This window comes from Eutrema salsugineum, unplaced genomic scaffold (genome assembly GCF_000478725.1).
Source record: "Eutrema salsugineum unplaced genomic scaffold, Eutsalg1_0 scaffold_2, whole genome shotgun sequence".
NCBI lineage: Eukaryota > Viridiplantae > Streptophyta > Magnoliopsida > Brassicales > Brassicaceae > Eutrema > Eutrema salsugineum.
The window spans coordinates 18,470,494-18,486,331 of record NW_006256829.1 but is presented as its reverse complement, the minus strand read 5'-3'; the positions used below and the strand labels follow the sequence as shown (position 1 = coordinate 18,486,331).

At 45.1% G+C, this 15,838-nt stretch overlaps 2 non-coding genes across 2 annotated transcripts; one reads left to right on the top strand and one right to left on the bottom strand.

Annotated features, from left to right (window-relative positions):
• Positions 1-2,085: 2,085 nt before the first annotated feature.
• LOC112086872 lies at positions 2,086-2,192 on the top strand. The gene has a single exon (XR_002899726.1). It is a non-coding gene; the product is annotated as a small nucleolar RNA R71 (small nucleolar RNA).
• A 6,465-nt stretch (positions 2,193-8,657) lies between these two features.
• LOC112087015 lies at positions 8,658-8,764 on the bottom strand. Its single transcript, XR_002899863.1, has one exon. It is a non-coding gene; the product is annotated as a small nucleolar RNA R71 (small nucleolar RNA).
• Between the last annotated feature and the right edge of the window lie 7,074 nt (positions 8,765-15,838).

Sequence of the window (15,838 nt, the reverse complement as noted above, 5' to 3'; positions counted from 1 at the left end):
AGTTTAAGCCCAAGAAAGCATCCCTGAGCCCTGTTGGTAGAGGCTTGAGCTCCACAGGGGGTGCATCAGCCTCATTCCAATCCTTGTCCAAGCTGCATTGGCTCATTTCTGCTCCTTTGATAGCCAAGACCTCAGAGCCACTTTGTTCCAGTTCCAAAAACCTTGTCTCAGGACCCAGCTCTCTAGCATTGTCCAAATACAACTTGTACCCTTCACTTGCTTCTGCTAAGAGCACATTGTCTCCTTGTTCTTGAGTTAGAGCAGTTTGAAGAGGATCCTCAGTGTTCAGCTCCTCAAGCAACTCATCAGCCAACTGATCCATTGTCTCCACATAGAAACATTGACCTTCAATGGTGGGTTTCTTCATCATCTCATTCACATCAAACTTGAGCTTTTCAGACCCAAGTTGAAGCTCTATTATCCCACCTCTCACGTCAATTATGGCTCCTGCAGTGGCCAAGAATGGCCTGCCCAAGATAAAAGGATCAACTGGTTCCTCATCCATTTCCAGCACAACAAAATATGTTGGAACCTCAAAACCACCTATCTTAACAGGTAGATCTTCCAACATACCAACATGCAATCTAACTGATCTATCTGCAAGGATAAGAGAGATCCTTGCAGGTTTGAAGACTCTAAATCCCAGCTTCTTTGCTATGGAGAATGGCATCAAGCTGACTGATGCTCCTAGATCACAAAGACATCCAGAAAATAGAAGAGGTCCAATAGCACAAGGGAGTGTGAAACTCCCTGGATCAGTCAACTTTCTTGGAATGGACTTCTTCTGAATGATAGCACTGCATTCATGACTTAGTACCACCATGCCTTGAAGCTCTTTAGTCTTGTTCAGAATGGCATCCTTCAAGAACTTCCCCATCTTTGGCATCATTAAGAATGCATCAATGAGAGGCATAGTGAGTGGTGTCTCATTGAGTGCCTTCTCAAATACAGCTCTTGCCTTGTCCACAAGTTGCTTCTTAAATCTCCCTGGAAATGGGAGCTTGGGTTGGTATGGAGGTGGTGGCACATATACCTTTTCTGGTTCAGGTTCCTTTGCTACCTCTTTACCCTTTTCCTTCCTTGGTCTCTCAGCAACTTGATCATCTTTTAAGACTGCCTCCCCCTCAGTTTGATCATTGTCCTCAATGATCACATTATTGTTCTCAATACCAGGTAACTCCTTTCCACTCCTCAGTGTAATGGCCTTAGCATATTCCTTGGGGTTGGGTTCTGGTTTTCCAGGTAGGTGACCTTGGTTCCTTGAGCTTGAGGCCTGGTTCTGCTTTAGTTCCTTGATTTCCTGCTGCATGGCTGTATTCTGGCTTGCAAAGATCTGTTGACCCTGAAGTAGTTGTTGCAGAATACCAACCATATCTGTCCCCATCTGTGGCTGCTGCTGAACCATTGGTGGCTGAAACTGTTGTTGAACCAGCGCCTGCTGTTGAAACTGTGGTGGACCAAACCCTGGTGGTGCCCTTTTGCTGTTGCTGTGAACTGAAACCAGTACCCTGAAATGGTTGCTGTTGCTGACCAAAACCTTGATTCTGAGCAAACTGATTTTTGGGTTGAAAAGACCCTTGAAAATTGTTCTTGGGAACAAAGTTCTGTGGAGCTTTAGAATTGGGATAGACCTGGTCTTGTGGGTTAGCTACATTGGTGTTCTTATAGGAAAGGTTTGGATTGGCATTACCATACTGATATCTCTGGAACCTCTGATTCCCAATGTAGTTAAGCTCCTCCTGGGTAAGACTTTCTTCACTTATGTTCTCAAAGATTTGAGAAGGTTCCTCATACTCTCCAACAAAAGGCATTGGCTTCTGAGTGGTGAATTTCAACTTGTCCAATTCACTCCTCAACTCCTTTACTTCTCTGCTGAGCCTCTGTTTTGAGCTTGAACCTTCAGATCTATTTGATCTGTCATAGTCTTCACCATAAGTATCATTGCTCATTGCTAAGTTCTCCACTAGCTCTAAAGCAGCATGTATCTCCTTTCCCAGAAAGTTCCCATTGGAAGCAGTATCTAGCTGGTTTCTAATCTTGGGAAGAGCTCCTCTATAAAGTGTGCTGAGAAGAAAAGCCTCACTAAACCCATGGTGTGGGCATTGGTTTGTGTAGCTCCTGAATCTCTCATATGCTTCACCAAAACTCTCATTGCTGTGCGGAGTGAAGCTAGAGATTTGGTTTCTCAGTTTTGCAGTTCTGGAGGTGGAGAAGAACTTAGATAGGAAGGCTTGCTTGCATTGCTCCCAGGTTTGAATGGAGCCTCTTGGAAGATTCTTCTCCCATTGGTGAGCTTTGTCACCAAGACTGAATGGGAATAGTCTTAGCTTGAAGCTGTCTTCTGAAACTCCATTAATCTTGGTCAGGTCACATACTTTATCAAATTGATCCAAGTGTTCCAAGGGGTCTTCCATTGCTAATCCATGGAACTTTGAGTTCTGGACCATATTCAACAAGGATGCCTTCACTTCAAAGTTGTTGTTTTGCACAGGTGGTGCCTGAATTCCAGCTCCATAGTGATGAGCATTGGCCCTGTCATTCTCTCCAACATAGACATGTGGTTGCTCATATCTCCTTTGCTGGTGTTGGAAGGGTTGATGTTGGTGGTGCACATGTTGTCTTTGCTGTGCATTGGCCTGATGCCTCTGTTGATGAGCTTGAGCTTGTCCCTGGTGGACATAAGCTTGTTGGTGATGCACTTGTTCCTGATGAACATTACCCTGATTTAACCCTTGAACAACTCCATTACCAGCTCCATTACCCTGAGCCTGTTGCTCCTGAACCGGTTGTTCTATATCCACCACGTGCTCTCTTTGTTCTTCCATATCAGCCTGATCAATCTGTCTTCCACGTCTGTCCCTTCTCCTCCTTGGTACCAAAAGATTGATGTTGTCGTTGAGAGGGAAAGGTGGACCACAGCTTCTTGATTTAGACCTGGTGTTCATACACCTGAAATCACAAACAGAACTTGAAAGTAATCAGAAACAAGAAAGTAAGCACTTGATCTCAAGAACAGATCAGAGCTTAATGCTAAACAATCCACAATTTGGCAACGGCGCCAATTGATAACTAAGAGTTTTCAAGGCTCTTTGTAGAGGTTATCAATCCCCTGTCTTGTAGTACAAGGGGTTTATCAATCTATATGTGGTGTTAGACACTAAACTATGTGATCAGGTTCTTAATTCAAGCAAACAAGTGTAGTTTTGATTAACTAATGACAACTACAAACTTAAAAATAAGATAAATGACTAAAGAAGTGATCAAACAAAGAACTAAACAAATGACAAGTGATGAGAATGTATGTATGATGATGAGAAAGGTCTTAGACATGTTAGTGGATTAGGGTGCCTTCAGTGATAAACTAGTGAGCTAATGAACCATATGATCAAGCAAACCATTCAACTTAAACATCATTGATTAAGCTAATCCTCTCATGAAGGTATCAACTTCTATGCTAAAACAGCTTCTAACCTAATCATCATTAGTGAAACATGAATCAGCAAGCATTAATAACCAGTTTAATCTGTCATTTAAGCATATATACAATCATTCCCATGACGAATAACACTTAAACCTCTAACAACCTTGGTTCAGGCATTTCATCAAACACTTTTGGTGCATAAAATACCCAGAATCTAGACCAGATATGATGTGTATGGATTTAGCATTAAGAACAGGTTGTAGAGAATGGAATATGCATGATCTAACCCCTAAGCTCACTAATCTATCACTTAAGCACCCTAATCTACATATCTAAGACCTTAATATGGAGATTACTCACTAATCATGATCAACACACTAGATCCTTTGCAAGATGTGTTGTTAATCATGATTAGAAGTGTATAGATGAAGAGATAGATGATAGATTTAGAAGAAAGCAGCTTTAAACACAAAGATCTCTTAAACTCTCTTGATTAAACACTCAATAATCGATATTTCTCTTCTTAGTGGAGTCTTTTCACAAAAGAGGCAAGAGACAAAGGGAATAAAGCTTAGTTCTTTAGGAAAAAAACCCTAAAAACTATTTATATCTCTCTAAAAACGAACCGGGTCAGCCCGGAACAAACCGGGTCCTGACCCGGCTTTAATGGATAAAGTGGAAATCCTGCGGGTTGGTCCAGTATCTCTCAGGTCGCATGCCCAAGTCGCAGTAGATGAAGAACTTGTCTTGTGAGACTTAAATCGCATTGTCTTAGCCGCACGCCCAATAAGGAGTGTTTTGCGAGTCTTTGTGCGGCTTAATCTTCTTCATCTTCAACTCGCAGGACCAAGGCGGTTTCTGGGGAATGTACATGTGTGCGGGTTGATCTCCATTACACACAGGTCGCAGGCTCAAGTCGGAGTAGATTGCGAGTGATCGTGCGGCTTAGTTCCAGGCGCGGCCAACTCGCATGCCTAAGTCGCACGATTGTGGACTTAGCGTTTTCCTTGCTCGGGAGCCTCAGACCTCATCTAGTGATAGCTTACCCGCACTTCTCAACTCGCAGCATCAACTTCCAGGCATTCATCTTCAGGGCTGCGAGTTAACCAGGTCGCAAGACTATCTCGCAGCATTCAGAGCAGCTTGGACCACTTCGCATTCCGGAAGGCTTAACTTCTAGGATATTGGTCCGAATTGTGTGATTCCAGTTGCAGAGGACAGAAGACTCATATATATTCAACTTTGGTGAAGGAACCTTCGGTTCTTGGGAAGTGGAAGGTTTCCTGGAGGGCTCATCTTCGCAGTGCATCTACACGATCAGAGAGAGGCGTCTAGACATGTGTTCATTCCGGAAACGTTATCTTCTTACTCATAGCTCTTAATTGAATGATCTCGGACGTTCTGGAAAGAGGACTCAAATATCTCTGATTCTTATGAAGGCCCCGTAAACTGAATCGGCCTGGAAGTGCACCGTCCGTCGCATTATTCGGAGCTCATCGGGTCGGTCCAAAATGGCAGCGAGACAGGAGTTCCTTCCGACGAGCTTAACTCTCTGCTCAAGTGTCCGAATTCCATGATTCTACTTGCTCTGGAACCGTGATCCAATCCTCGCCAACTTTGATGAAGCATCCGACGACTCAATCAGACCGGAAGGTTCTCCGGACAGGAGATTTTGGAAACGTGTCTGCACCCGGAGATTTTGGCCGAGAGATTCATTAGCCGGTACGCGTTTTGGCCGATAAAATCCACCCGCGGTACGTGAGAATGGCCGAGAAAAACCTTCCTGGCACGCGAGAATGGCTGAGAACCTCCTTTCAAGCTTTGATCACCATTTCTTTTCCTGGATTCATCTTTTAATGTGACCGGGGTAGGTATCAAACCATGTTTGGTTATGGTAAAAACCTTTTACTAAGGTCCCAATTTCGATACGTAAGTGTAGAGCTGCGGCTATGATATGTCTATATTTTATATCATTTAGAGTGCATTTTGGAGTCCTCATCATATGTTTTCCCATGTAAATTGAGTCTTTAGGCATGAAAATAGGATTTAGGGCTTGCATTAGGTCCCAAAGAGTTTTGCATGTTTTGAAGTCTTTATCAGGTGCTTTGGAAGTCATTTGGAGCTTAAGAAGAGGAGCAAAGAACAAAACGGTGAAGAAAAGGGTCAAAAATGGTGAAAACCGCTTAGAGGAATTTCTCGGCCAAATCGCGTACTGGCCGGACAGAAACCTCGCCAAAAAGTTTACCGATCGCTCATTACTGGCCAAAAACCTTACCGATCGACCAAAATCAGCCTGGGTCGAGTATCGGGTGCAAAATACCACGGGTTGAGTTTTTGGCCGAGGCGAGAGAAATTTACGACCAAAAAGCTTACCGCGGTACACAGCCCTCGGTCATTTTCCTTACCGCGGGAAGCTTTTCTCGACCAAAATCTGTCCTTGTCCGCACATTTCAAAGATCAGCAATCCGGGAAACCTTCCGGTCCGAATCAGTTGGCGGGGCCTTCGTCAAAGTTGGAGACAATCAAGCAAAGATCCCAGAACGATCGGAATCATCCAATTCTGACCAGTGGAGAGAAAGATACAGCTTCCGGAAGATGCACCAGCATTACGCGCATCCGAGAACCGAACGGCGGATTCCAAAGATCACGGCGGACGGAGCCTTTCCGGACCGAGTTAGCTTGTCCGGTCTTCATCGAAGTTTGAGATCTGTGGAAGAACTTCTCAGGACAGTTGGAATCGCTTAGTTCGGAGCAGTGGTTTGAAAGATAAAGTCTCCGGAGTTCACATCGGTCCAAAAAGCCTGTTTTCCGGTGATTTCAATACGGTGCAAAGATGTGAAATCCAGGAAGCCTTCCACTTCCCAAGCTCCGATGGTTTCTGCACCAAAGTTCGAGCTCGTTGAGTCATCTTGACTGTGGAACTGGTCCCAGAGCAATTGGAGTCGTGTGCTGAAAGTTATCGCTTCCGGAAGGTGACATGGTCGATACAAGCCTAAATGAGTTGCGATACGCGATAAGTGTTTTTACAAGCCTCAGTATCTTTACCTCGGCATCACTCAAGTCGAGACTCATATCTTGGAAGTATTTTGGACCAGACCTCGTCCCAAAGCCTTGGCATGATTAGATCGAGGCATGCATACGTAAGAACTGATGCTGGAAACGAGTAAGTGTTGAGAGTACCCCTCGGTGTAATGACCTCGGCGTGCATGCCGGACTGTGTTCTCCCAAACACCTCGACATCATGACCACTCGACATTTTACCCCGAGGTCCCTTGTCACGAACCCAGATTCAAGAACAGAATGGCTTAAGAACACACACGTGAGGATGGATCAAAGACTAGGGTTCATGCATGTTCTTGGCGTGTTCTTCACGAAATCTTCATTTGGATCCAGACTCACGTGCACTCCTCGACATGAAGACCTCGGCTTCACTCTCCGACACACCGTGGCACTCGCCCATCAACCCAAGAAAGCGGTTCAGTACCCGGTTTGTTCCGGGCTGACCCGCGACACTTTCCCTTTGCTATAAATACATTTTAGGACCAAAAACCTAATCATCTTATCTCTTATCTGTTTTTAGCTTTAAGAACTTGCCTCTTTTGTGAAACTGGATTAATCTAATCCGATATCTCGTTTTTGCATCAAAATCTCGTTCTTTCTTTATTTCTTTTATCATCTAAACATCAAGCTCCTTATCATGACTAGCTACACGTCTCGCAAAGGACTTAGTGAGCTCGTTATGATCAGTGAGTAGTCGTTTAAGCGACTTTAGATAAGTAGATTAGGGTGCTTTCAAGGTGCATTAATGGGTCTAGGTGTCTAGTCTTGCATGTTTCATTCCTTAACTGACGAGACCTCTAGGCTGGATCCAAGCACATCACTTGAGGTTCAGATCTGAGACATATCTCGCATCAAAAGTGTTTGTAGAAATGTCTGAACCACTCGGTTAAGGGTTTAAGAGCCTTTCATCTCGAGAGTAATAGTTTGTCCTCTTAAATGACATATTTGAACTAAAATCTTATTGCTGACTGATTCGTGCTTCTCAAAAGATATTTTGGTATGAAGGAGGATCAGTTTAGATGTTTAATACTTTCATGAGAAGATTAACATGCCTTGAGTTCAAAGTTAAATGAAACCGCTTGATAAAATGATTCATTAGCCCATTAGCTTAGCTTGGAAGCACCCGAGTCGATTATCTTGTCTAAAGTCTCTGCCTTTATCATTCATTATAATCATCTGAATCGTTTATTTGTCATTTGCATTATTTGCTTTACTTTTATGCTCATTCGCTTGATACTTAGCCTAGTAAAAACCTTTACTATTCTCTCTTGACCTAATGAACAAATGACATAGATAGTGTCTCGTTTACAAGCTTGGATTGACACCCCTTTGTACTACTCTGACAGGGGATTGATAACCCTTATTAAGGCTTAAAAACCTTAGTTATCAATTGGCGCCGTTGCCAACTTGTAGGAGCATTAGTCTCTTGTTTGTTCTTAAGTTCAAGCTTTCCTTTCTTTTGTTTTACTAACTCCTTTCCAAGTTCTTGTTTTGTTTTCAGGTGCATGAATACCAGATCTCGGAGCACAGGATCGCTTTTCCCATACGACGATAACATCGACCGATTAGAAAGGCGAGCTTGCGAGAGAGAACGGCACTTTGACAGACTTGGAATGGCAGAACAACAACAAATGGAGCTCAGGCTAATCAGGCGCAGGCAGGAAGAAATGAACAACAAGCATATGTAAACCAACAACAGGCTCAAAGGAACGAGAGGCTTGCTCAGCAAAACCAACAACAAGCGAATAGAAATGAGCAACAAGCCCATCATGTTCATCCGCCACCGCCACAAGTTCAGAGACAACATCCTCCAATCTGTGTTGGAGAGAATGACCGAGCTAATGCGCACCAATACCGAGCTGGGATTCAAGCTCCACCAGTTCGAAACAACAACTTTGAAGTTAAAGCTTCCCTGCTCAATATGGTGCAAAACTCAAAGTTCCACGGACTGGCTGGAGAAGACCCTCTCGAGCATCTAGATCAATTTGATCGGGTTTGCGACTTAACTAAGATAAATGGCGACTCCGAAGATAGCTTCAAGCTACGCTTGTTCCCTTTCAGCCTCGGTGATAAAGAACACCAGTGGGAAAAGAATATACCGAGGGGTTCTATACAAACCTGGGAGCAATGTAAACTGGCGTTCTTATCAAAGTTCTTTTCCACATCACGCACGGCTAAGCTCAGGAATCAGATCTCAAGTTTCACGCAGCACAGCAACGAGAGCTTTAATGAAGCTTGGGAACGGTTCAGGAGCTATACTAACCAATGCCCACACCACGGCTTCTCAGAGGCATCCCTCTTGAGTACTTTATACCGAGGTGCACTCCCCAAGATCAGAAACCAACTCGACACAGCCTCAAATGGAAATTTTCTTGGGAAAGAGATCAATGCGGCAATGGAATTAGTCGAAAACCTAGCCATGTCTAATGACACATATGGAGAGGACTTTGATAGAGCAAACCGTACAGAGGGATCTAGTGATGAACAGCGTATGAAAAAAGATATAAGAGAGCTTCAGAGCAAGCTTGACAAGGTTTTGATGGCGACTCAAAAGCCAATACACTTTGTAGGGGAGTTTGATGAGCAAGGGCCAAGTTTTGAAAATGTTAATGAAGATGGTCTAACACAAGAAGAGCTGAATTACATAGGGAATCAGCAGAGGTATCAGCGGTTTAACAACTACAACAGTAACCCAAACCTCTCATACAGAAACCCGAATGTAGCTAACCCTCAAGACCAAGTGTACCCTGCTCAACAACAACAACAAAGCTATGCTCAAAAGGCTCCTTTTCAGAATACCTTCCAGCCCAAGCAACAGTTCAGTGGGCAACAGCACGGCTACACTCAGCAGAATCAAGCGGCTAAAGGTAACAACTTCACCAACCAACCGCAGCAACACAAGTGTCCACCAGGGTTCAATCCGCAGCCGATGGGTAATCAGCAACAGATTCAGGGACCGGGTCAGAATCAGATGGGGAACGACGTCTGTGGGATATTACAGCAACTGTTACAGGGCCAGCAAAGGGTTGAGAGCCAGAACGTGACAATGCAGCAAGATATCAGGGAGCTTAAGCAAAACCAGGCATCTACATCATCAAGAGGCCCGGCTCTACCAGGTAAACCGGAGCCGAACCCTAAAGAATATGTGAACGCCATCACATTGAGGAGTGGTAAGGAATTACAAACTCCAACGCCTAAAACAAAGCTCATTGAGGCCAATGAGCAACTAGAGGGGGAGGCAACCTCAGATGATGCGCACAAAGAAGAGATATCAGAGAACGAACCGATCAATGTCAAAGGAAAAGAGGTGGAAAAGACAACCGAGCTTGAAAAGCCCTATGTTCCACCACCACCTTATCAACCCAAGATACCATTCCCAGGGCGTTTCAAAAAGAAAATCCTAGACAAAGCCAAGGCGGTCTTTGAGAAACACTTGGAGAACACGCAACTAACCTTACCTATTATAGATGCTTTCTTAGCTATACCCCAGCTTGGGAAGTTTCTAAAGGACGCGATCCTCAACAAGACAAAGGAGCTCCAGGGTATGGTGATACTGAGTCATGAGTGCAGCGCAATAATACAAAGGAGATCTGTACTGAGGAAGCTATCCGATCCGGGCAGCTTTACTTTGCCGTGTGCCTTAGGTCACCTGAAGTTCTCAAACTGTTTATGTGACCTGGGAGCTTCTGTGAGCTTATTGCCTTACACGGTGGCCAAGAGATTGGGATACAAAAGCTACAAGCTGGCCAAGATCTCTCTTGTATTAGCTGATAGATCGGTTAGATTACCGGTGGGGTTGCTTGAGGATCTACCTTTGAGGATCAGTGAGATAGAAATCCCCACGGACTTCATAGTTCTTGAGATGGACGAGGAACCATTGGACCCTATCATCTTGGGCCGACCGTTCTTAGCAACCGCAGGAGCCATAATAGATGTGAGAGGAGGAATGATCGAACTACACATCGGTTCCGAGACTATGAAGTTCAATGTGAAGGCGATGATGAAGAAACCGACCATTGGAGGTCAGGTTTTCTACGTGGAAGTAATGGAGGAGCTGGCTGATGAGCTCCTTGAAGAGTTAAACGCAGAGGATCCGTTACCAGTGGTCTTGACACGTGAACAAGGCAAGCACGGGTACTTGAACGAGGAAAGCGAGGTGTACAAGCGTCTTTTGGACCAACCGAGGGAACTTGGAGCTGAGGCGAGGTTTTTGGAGCTCAGGAAGAGTGGCCTCGACATCTTAGACAGCGAGGGATCCACGAAAACAGAAGAGACACCTCGGGATATTCTGGCCGTGATAACTCATACCGAGGCCGATGGTAAACTGCGCAATAATGAAGCAAAGGCCGAGGAAGCTGTTCCAGGCCAATGCAGCTTTGATGCCGATTGGAATGAGGCAGACGCACCCCCTGTTGAGCTAAAGCCTCTACCAACAGGGCTCAGGTATGCGTTCTTAGGTCTGAACTCTACTTTTCCTGTGATCATAAACGATAGCTTGCTTGAACATGAAGAACGTGCATTGCTTAATGAAAAAAGGAAATTCAGGAGAGCCATAGGGTATTCCTTGGCTGACATTAGAGGGATCTCTCCTGATATATGCACCCACAGGATCCACCTAGAGGACCAAGCCATGTCCTCTATTGAGCACCAACGTCGCCTTAACCCGAACCTTAAAGAGGTGGATAATATATCCAATCTCTGACTCTCGGTGGGTATCTCCTGTGCACGTTGTGCCCAAGAAAGGTGGGATCACGGTGGTGAAAAACGATAAGGATGAACTCATAGCCCAAAGAACTATAACCGGCCATCGCATGTGCATTGACTATAGGAAATTGAATTCTGCATCAAGAAAAGATCATTTTCCTTTACCATTCATTGATCAAATGCTTGAACGGTTAGCTAATCATCCTTATTTCTGTTTTCTCGATGGATACTCGGGGTTCTTTCAAATACCTATAGACCCCCGAGATCAAGAGAAAACCACATTCACCTGCCCTTATAGCACTTATGCTTATAGAAGAATGCCATTCGGTTTGTGCAATGCACCGGCCACTTTTCAAAGATGTATGATGCACATTTTCTCTGATCTAATTGAAGAGAAAGTTGAGGTGTTTATGGATGACTTCTCCGTATACGGCTCCTCTTTCTCCAAATGTCTTGCTAATCTTTCTCAGGTTCTCAAACAATGTGAGGAGCATAGGCTTGTCTTGAACTGGGAGAAGTGTCATTTCATGGTCCAAGAAGGCATTGTCTTGGGACACAAGGTATCAGAGAAAGGCATCGAGGTGGATAAGGCCAAGATCGAGGTGATGGTAAACTTACAAGCCCCGAATTCTGTGAAAGGAATAAGAAGCTTCCTTGGCCACGCTGGGTTCTATAGACGGTTCATCAAGGATTTCTCCAAGATAGCCAGGCCCTTGACCAGGTTATTGTGCAAAGAAGTGGATTTCAACTTTGATGAAGAATGTGAGGAAGCATTCAAGAGGATCAAGGAGGCTTTGATCAGTGCACCGATTGTACAAGCCCCTGATTGGTCTTTACCATTTGAAGTGATGACCGATGCATCTGATTATGCCGTGGGAGCTGTCTTGGGGCAGAAGAAAGATAAGAAGCTCCACGTGATTTACTATGCCAGCCGCACCTTAGACTCGGCTCAAGAAAAGTATGCCACCACCGAGAAGGAAATGCTTGCCATTGTGTTTGCATTTGACAAATTCAGGAGTTATCTAGTGGGATCAAAGGTCACGGTTTACACAGATCACGCGGCCTTGAGGTACCTGATGTCTAAGAAGGACGCTAAGCCGAGGCTTTTGAGATGGGTCTTACTGCTCCAAGAGTTTGATATGGAGATACTTGACAAGAAAGGCATTGAAAACGGAGCCGCAGATCACCTCTCCAGGTTGAGGATTGAAGAACAGGTCCCAATTGATGACGCACTGCCGGAGGAGACCCTTATGCTAGTCAGGTCTTACCTAGAAGTGGAGGAAGCCAACACGATCAAAGAAAGAAGCCTTCCATGGTTCGCGGATCTTGTGAACTACTTGTCTTGCGGTTTAGAGCCACCGGATCTTGACACTTATCAGAGGAAAAGGTTCTTTAGAGATGTGATGAGGTATTATTGGGATGAGCCGTACCTTTACGTGCTTAACAAGGACCATTTCTATAGGCGATGCTTGGCCGAAGAAGAGATCCATCTGGTGCTACAAGAATGCCACGGCTCATCGTATGGTGGTCATTTAGGTGCGTTCAAGACAGTTGCCAAGGTTCTACAGAGCGGTTTCTGGTGGCCGACCATGTTCAAAGACGCCCAAGAAGTGGTCTCGAGGTGTGAAGCCTGTCAAAGGCACGGAAACATATCCAAAAGGAATGAAATGCCCCAAAACCCAATCTTTGAAGTGAAGGCCTTCGACTGTTGGGGCATTGACTTCATGGGCCCCTTTGTAAACTCATATGGGAATCAATATATCCTTGTGGCAGTGGATTATGTGAGTAAATGGGTTGAAGCGGTTGCATCTCCGACCAACGATTCAAAAGTGGTGGTAAAACTCTTCAAGAGTATCATCTTCCCACGGTTTGGAGTACCAAGAGTAGTCATCAGTGATGGGGGAAGCCATTTCATCAACAAGACCCTTGAGAGTCTTTTGAAGAAGCACGGAGTAAAGCACAAGGTGGCCACCCCTTATCATCCGCAAACCAGCGGCCAAGTGGAGGTTTCCAACCGTCAGATAAAGGCCATTTTGGAAAGGACCGTGAACTCATCCAGAAAGGATTGGAGCAAGAAACTTGATGATGCTCTGTGGGCTTACAGAACCGCCTACAAGACCCCCATTGGGACTTCACCATTTAACTTGCTCTATGGGAAAAGCTGTCATCTACCGGTTGAGTTGGAATACAAGGCCTTGTGGGCAGTGAAACTTCTGAACTTTGACATCAAGACCGCACAAGAGAAGAGGGTTTTACAGCTTCATGAGCTTGAGGAGATCCGGTTAGATGCTTTTGAGAGCTCTAAGATCTACAAAGAAAGAACCAAGGCGCTTCATGACAAGAAGATACACAAGAGAGAGTTCAGAGAAGGGGACCAAGTTCTGTTGTTTAACTCAAGACTTAAGCTGTTTCCTGGGAAGCTGAGGTCTAGGTGGTCCGGTCCATTCACGATTCTTGAAGTAAGACCCTATGGAGCCGTGGTTTTCAAAGGAAAAGATGGACAAGGTTTTGTGGTAAACGGCCAGAGGGTAAAGCATTACTTGGCATCAGAAACAAGGGAGGGAGCTACCTCAGTTCCTCTACTTGAACCGGAATCAGCCTGAAAAGGTATGAAAAGTCAAACTTAGCGACGTTAAACAAAGTGCTCTTGGGAGACACCCCAAGCTTACCCATGTACATATTTCGTTTTTCATCTTCTTTTTCTTTTTATTTGAAGCTTTTTGAAGGGTTTGTTAAGTGTTTCAGGAGTTAGACAGTGAACCTTAAGGGTGAAAGTGAGGGACAGCTTGAAAGAGACACGGCCTGATGAATTAAGTCGAAAAGCATACATAGCCTCAGTATCGACCCTCGGTATATTCATACCATGATCATCTTTTACCGAGTGAAAGCCTGAGAACCTCAGCTTGATCCCTCGACTTAATTTCATCATGGTCGTGTCTGAGAACTGCTGTGGTAAAATAACTAAGTGTGGGGGAGGCTCACGGTGTAAACACCTCGGTATAAATATACCGAGGGGCGATGTTCACTCAAAACGGTCAAAAACATTGATTCAAGGCCGCCACCAGTTTACACCAAGGCCAGCCTGTTTAAACCCCCAAGATTCACGTGTTCTTTGCTAAAAACAAGTGACCTCGGCATGATGCCCTCGTGGTGGAGCATGGCGAGGTACTCGGTTTCAAGAAATGATCAAAAGCAAGAACACATGAAACACTTAGAACGAAGTAGAGGCTTGGTGCCCTCGGGGTGGAACAAGTCGAGGCAGCTCAAGAAACACGAGAAAATTTGTCTTGGTCCGTACAGCCCACGTAATCCCCATACCGCGTCCATTTGAAGGGTTGCGCGGCATTTTGAATTTGAACATCCGGTCAAAGTAGTTTTTGGCGCGGTCAATGGCTGGAGCTGGAGCAGAAGGGGGGACCAGTCCCACAACAGTCCAAATGACAGCTGGAAAGCGCGCTCCAGCCCATACCGACCTCCATACTTAGCCAAACGCAGAGTTTGCTCTCTTGACTCTTTTCTCTGCATTTCACGAACACAACTCACTCATTTCTCGTTCATTTTGCGTGATTCCAAGCGTTCTAGACTCGTTAGAGTGTTGTCTACTCTGCATAAGCATCTCATTCAGCTTAAATCTTGGATTCCCAAAGATGACCGGAGATCGAGCCGTCCCTACCAACGAGACAAACAAAAGTGCGGGACAGAAGAGAGTTTTGAAGGGTAAAGCCGTTGCCGTGCCACGAAGTGGAGAGACCAGCAAGAAACCCTCGATGCGACCCGATGACGAGCCAACCCCCAAACGAGCAAGAAATACTGAGCTCACTCTGGCACCAGCTCTCGAGTCAAAAAGAAACGGGAAGAAGGCAGCTGTGGGATCAGATGACGACGAGCCCGGAGCCTTAGTCCCTTATGTGGACAACGGTGACAAAAAGTCCAAGAAAGAACCAAAGCCCGAGCCCGAGGATGAACACTTCCCAACTACTGAGGAATACTTGGACCACTTTAACTCAATCAGAGTGGCTCAAGGTCGATTCCCTGACTTGGAGTTGCTGAGGAAACTCGAGATACTTGATGACGTGACTCTCATTTTTGAGAATATGGGATTGGCAAAGTTCTTTGAGATGAGCGATGTTGCCTATGAAGGGATTACACAGCAGTTTCTTGCAACCTTGGAGGTCATCATCTACCCCAAGAGAGATCCATAGCGTTTAGATGGCAAAGGATTCGGCCACATTGAGTTTGAAATGGATAGCGTGCACTACAAGGTCAGTTTCAAGGAGCTTGATGAAATCTTTGGGTTTGAAAGGAATGGAAGCTCGCTTGACAAGTTTGTGTACCCTCGTGATGAGTTGGCCGCCTTGTGGGAAACAATATCTTTTGGACCTTACCTCGGAGGCAAGAGCAAGACAAGCTGCATAAGGAACCCTGCGATCAGATACACCTACCGCGTCTTAGCATCAACATTCTTCTCGACCTTTAACCCTGGTGTTATTCACACGGCCGAGCTTGAACTGTTGGGACTCGGACTGAAGCTGTTCATCACTCAAATGAAGAACAAGAAAGAGTTCCAAGGACCGCTGCATGTACCATCATTGAGTGCATTCTTTGCCATTCAAATGCTCACTTATCGGCACAATGTATGGTGCGACCGCAAGA